The 5,842-nt window shown below is 38.5% G+C and overlaps 1 pseudogene; it reads left to right on the top strand.

Moving 5' to 3' along the window:
- The first annotated feature begins 4,854 nt into the window (after positions 1 to 4,854).
- On the top strand, positions 4,855 to 5,365 carry LOC143387347 (ankyrin repeat domain-containing protein 50 pseudogene; annotated as a pseudogene).
- Positions 5,366 to 5,842: the final 477 nt, after the last annotated feature.

Raw genomic sequence — 5,842 nt, 5'->3', positions numbered from 1 at the left:
GAAGGATCCTGAAGGTTGTGAGGGAACTATACAGCCCTATGTATTGGATCATCTTCCTATAAATTTATGGGGACGAGATGTCCTAGATCAATTAGGTTTGACATTAACAAATAACACCAATCCTAATGCGCCCACTACTAGGGCTAGACAAGGTTTTAGGAAAGAAAAAAGATTAGGAAAACAAGGACAAGGTATAGCAGCACCAATTCAAATAGATCAAGGAACAGACAGACATGGGTTGGATTTTCAGAAAGTGCCACTGAGACAATCAAAATTACTTGGAAATCAGAAAGACCAGTGTGGGTTCCTCAGTGGCCCCTGACTAAAGAAAAGATGCAAGTAGCCCATGATCTGGTCAAACAACAATTAGCGGAAGGACATATACAACCTTCCATATCTCCCCATAATACTCCCATTTTTGTCATTAAAAAGAAATCTGGTAAATGGAGATTATTGCAAGATTTAAGAGCCATTAATAATGAGATGGTTATTATGGGACCTGCTCAATCAGGGATTCCTCAATTGTCTGCTTTGCCAAAAACCTGGCATGTTTTAGCCATAGATATTAAAGATTGTTTTTTTTCAATTCCAATTCATCCCGAGGATAGTCCACGTTTTGCATTTACTATCCCTGCATTAAATCATGAAGGTCCTGATCAGAGATATGAATGGAAAGTACTCCCTCAAGGGATGGCTAACAGTCCAACTATGTGTCAAATATATGTTAATAAAGCAATCCAGCCACTTAGAAATCAAAATCCTGAACTACAAATATTTCACTATATGGATGATGTATTATTGGCACATAAAGATAAAAACATATTGCTGGAATGTTATGCCACACTTACAAACTTATTAAAAAATTATAATCTAGAGATAGCAATAGATAAAGTACAATTAAATTTTCCAATTAATTATTTAGGAGTTCTATTATCCTCAACAATGGTCCGTCCACCAAAAATTCAAATACGAGTAGATCAACTCAAGTCACTTAACGACTTTCAAAAGTTATTGGGAGACATAAATTGGATAAGGCCTTATCTAGGCATACCAACAGGAGAGTTGGGACCTTTATTTGATATTCTAAAAGGTCCATCAGATCCAAACTCACCTCGCATATTAACTCCTAAAGCAAGAAAGGCATTAAAAATTATTGAAACATATATGGAAAATATACATTTGGATAGAATTGATATAAGTTTGCCTTTATTATTTATTGTACTACCAACAAAAAATATTCCTACAGGAGTATTTTGGCAAGAAGGTCCATTATTGTGGATACATTTATCTTATTCTCCTAACACTATTCTTACTAGGTATCCTGAGGCTGTAGGACAATTAATACTCAAAGGAATAAAAGCAGCGAAGGGAGTGTTTGGAATTTCTCCCAATAAAATTATTACTCCATATACTATGGATCAAATTGATGAGTTAGCTAATGAGTTAAATACTTGGGCAATAATCATGTGTAAATCTAATGTTTCATTTGATAATCACTTACCATCTAATCCTTTGTTGTCTTTTTGGTCTAAGCATCCTGTAGTTTTTCCAAAAATGACAAGAAAAACCCCTATCATGAATGCTCCAAATATATTCACTGATGGGTCAAATAATGGTACAGCAGCAGTAGTTACCCCTGATCAAACTTTTACATTTTTAGTACCCAAACAATCAGCTCAAAAGGTAGAGCTTAATGCAGTATTACAAGCCTTTTTAATGTTTAAAGATTCTGTATTTAATTTATTTTCTGATAGTCAGTATGTAGTTAATGCTATAGTATCTCTTGAAGATGCTGGTAGGATTTCCCCTTCTTCTACTGTTTTCTCTTTGTTTTCCACTATACAAAGTCTAATCTGGGACAGAAAAGATCCATTCTTTATAGGACATATTAGAGCACATACAGGATTGCCTGGAGCCCTTAGTTTGGACAATGATTTAGCAGATAAAACTACACATGACATACATATTTTCTCTACACTAGAAGAAGCTATGAATTTTCATAAAAAATTCCATGTTAATGCTAATACTTTACAAAAGCGTTTTAAAATAACTAAGGAACAAGCCAGACATATAATAAAACAATGTCAAAATTGTGTGACCTTTTTACCACAAGTTAATCTTGGAGTCAATCCTAGAGGACTGATACCTAACCATATTTGGCAGATGGACGTCACACACTTGCCAGAATTTGGAAAATTAAAATATTTACATGTTACAGTTGATACTTCTTCCGGATTTTTGATGGGCTCCCTTCATGCCGGAGAAAAAACTAAAGATGTTATAGCTCATTGCTTACAAAATTTTGCCACTGTGGGCGTTCCTAAACAGTTAAAAACTGATAACGGTCCTGGCTATACCTCTACCTCTTTTAAACAATTTTGCTCATCATTTGGTATTACTCATATAACAGGAATTCCATACAATCCACAGGGACAAGGCATAGTTGAAAGAGCTCATCAAACTATTAAAACGTACTTACTAAAACAAAAAGAGGGAATTGGAAAGGGGTATATATCCCCCAAAGATAAACTTAAAATAACACTTTTTACTCTAAACTTTTTAAATTTGGATTCATCAGGACTTAGTGCTGCGGAAAGGCATATGTATCCAAAAAATGTGCATAAGCCCTAAGTTCTTTGGAAAGATATTCTAACAGGACAATGGAAAGGTCCAGACCCAGTGATTGTCTGGAGTCGGGGCTCTGTTTGTGTGTTTCCACAGGGAGAACAGCAGCCGATTTGGATTCCAGAAAGACTAACTAAAACGATTTCTACAGATCGAAAAGAAGATGATTTGACTCAAATCCATAACAGCTGATATCCAGAACTCCAGCTTGGCCATTCTTACATCTTCAACAGTGATTAACAAGGATGTTTTTTTCAATATCTATTTTATTATTGCATTTTTCCACATCATGAGGTTCTATTTTTATTTTTTGAGCTCATACAAACCTAGGTTAATGTTTTTCTGATCAGTTTTATTTTTTTGACTATAGAGTTTTTAAACATTGCAATGGAGATTTCACCTAGGTAAAGCTACAAGGCCTTTATTATTATCTTATGTGTTGTACGTTTGTTTGCACATTTGTGTTTTGTATTATATGTCTGTGTGTGCGTATGTCCATATTTCATATATGAGGAGCGCTCATGAGAAAATGGATCCGAATTATTTATTTTTTATTCACGTGATTTAAATGGCTTAATTTAAATTAAGTAAACAGCTGTTAAGGATTCTTTTTAAAGGTGGTTAACAGATCTGCTTGTTTACTAATTTAAATCAGGTAAACAGCTGTTAAGGATTGTTTTTTAAGTAGGTTAACAGATCTGTTTGTTTACTTTCACCTTTCCTTTTCATTATATTTAATAATTCTTTTCAGGTTAATGTCTTTTTAGCATCATTGCCAGAATTCCTATCTTCATCCCAATGAATATAACTCAACAAGTATGCTCAATCAAGGAGTCAACTTACTTTGGGAGGAAACGGACTTTGGGAGGAGACGGACAGATTGATAGATTCCTCCCCTTTGAACTGCTTACAGAACTTGCCTGGACTATGTAACTACGTTTAGTGCAGCAAATTGTGGTAATGCTGGCATATCTTTGCTGATGGTGTCACCAGTGATCTTTGCTGATGGTGTCACCAATGATGCAATTTTTCCAAAGGAACTGTCAATTGGCTTGGTGTCGTGGCATTTCTGTATCCTCCTCCCTTCTGCTAGTGATGGTCTAAATTTGGGGGCCAATGGCTATATGCTGGACCGGCAGTCAGTGACGGGTATGATCCAATTGCAATGGTATCAACCTAAGACAGGAGGCTGACGCCTAAAGGTCAGTTACCTAAAGGTCAGTTTTCCGATGACGGGTAAGAGCCATATGTTGAATTGGACAACCTACCAGGCGCGGTCCTTAAGCCACATTAACCTCACTCCCCCACTGGCACCAAGGCCAAATTTGGGGGCCAACAGAGGTGAGGCAAAGAACCTCACCCCCCCACTGGTGCATAGACCTATCCACAAGTATGGCTGTATGCTGGACCGGTAGTCAGTGACGGGTATGATCCAGTTGCAATGGTATCAACCTAAGACAGGAGGCTGACGCCTAAAGGTCAGTTACCTAAAGGTCAGTTTTCCGATGACGGGTAAGAGCCATATGTTGAACTGGACAACCTACCAGGCACGGTCCTTAAGCCACATTACTTGTTGTTTAATTAATCAGAAGGGGGGAGATGCTGGGAGCCATCAGCCAAGTAGGTATGACAAATTCCTTGCCAGCTTATTCCCATGCTGTCTAGTGGAAGGACTTCTGAAAGGTGACCTTGCTCAAGGACCAGGGCAGGATCCGTGTTTAGGGTGTTCCCCCTTTAGAATAGGGCAGTTTAGCATAATAGGAGAGTAGGGTGTTTCCCCTTTAGAATAGGGCGGTTTAGTAATAGGAGATTAGGGTGTTCCTCTTTTGGAATAGGGCGTATCCTGCTGCTGAGTTCCTCTTGAGTGCTTAGGGTCAGACAGTATATTTTGGGAGACAGAAGCCCATGCGGAGTGGATTTGGGAGAGAGTGGATTAGGGCAGAGTGTGGATTTGGAAAGAGAACATGGATTCCCCCAGAACGTGTTTGTAGACGGCCGGTGTGAGTTCGGGAATAAAGAATTGCTGTTTGAATCTACAAGCTGTGTGGAGACTCGTGATTTGTGCCCAGCCGAGAGACTGCGGCACACATTGTATTGATAAATTGTGACTGTTGAATTTTTCTGTAACTGGTTACTTTTGTCATTCAAATGCAAGTTATTTCCAAATGGATATAAAGACTATATTGGTGTACCTAGCTCCTAGCCAGTGTTGAAGATAGAAAACCTATTATGACTAATCCTTGGGAAGAAAAGGTCTGCAAAATGCCTAGACGAGTTTACTGCAAGGGAAGCAGTTTTACTGTAGGGAGTGGGTTTTCCACAAGGTTCAGCATTGCCTCCAGGAGAAAAGAAGCTGCTACAGTAGTGCTGTCAACACACCGTCCCTTGTGATGAATTCTGGGAATAATGCTGGTGCTGTCTCAGGAAAGGCAGCTGCCTGGGGTGTGTTGTTGGTAGGAGGGCCTGGTAGTGGCAAGACAGCCCTGTGTACTAAACTCTTATGGCCAAGTTCACCTACAAGCTTGCAGAGAGATTTACCTTGCCAGGCTTTGGCCTTTCATTTCTGCAAAGCCCAGGACTCTGATACTTTGTATGTTGGAGGGTTCGTTAGAAGTCTGGTTGCCCAAATATGCCACAGTGGACTACTCCAAGGATATGAGGACAAGCTGCGAGACCCAGCCGTTCAAAGCCTCTTACAGCCTGGGGAATGTGAGAGGAACCCAGCAGAAGCATTCAAAAGGTAACAGCAAAGAATGTCATAGTGTTTGGTTTTCTGTGCAACAATTAGAGACTTTTAGCTAGGTTTTTTTTTTTTTTTGAGGTACTTTTACTAGTGCTGTGCAGTTGGGCTTAATCAGTGGTTTTGAGTACAACTGTTTATTTTAGTATGGGAAGAAACAGAACTTTGTATTGCACAATATATAGATTAAAAATAAGTCTTAACTGTTCTTGTTTAACAACAGAATGTTCCATTTCTAACGGTAACTGTCAGTGGTCAGGGGAGTCTTTTCTTACGATAAAGAAGAACAGTTAGCTGCCTGGAAACCAGGCCTCATTTTCAGGGAGGATGAACTATCTATACTATGAGCTGAAGTAGGAGAACTCTCAATGTAGAAGCCAGTAACTTTTTGCTTATAGCATATTATTTTTTACATGAAAATTTCTCCTTAAAAGGTGTCATAGGCATTGAGAATCTGAAGAAAATTTGCTAATGTGT

The sequence above is a fragment of the Callospermophilus lateralis genome, unplaced genomic scaffold (assembly GCF_048772815.1).
Source record: "Callospermophilus lateralis isolate mCalLat2 unplaced genomic scaffold, mCalLat2.hap1 Scaffold_1909, whole genome shotgun sequence".
NCBI classification, from domain to species: domain Eukaryota; kingdom Metazoa; phylum Chordata; class Mammalia; order Rodentia; family Sciuridae; genus Callospermophilus; species Callospermophilus lateralis.
The sequence above is the reverse complement of the archived record's forward strand: the minus strand, read 5'-3'. Positions and strand labels throughout refer to the sequence as shown.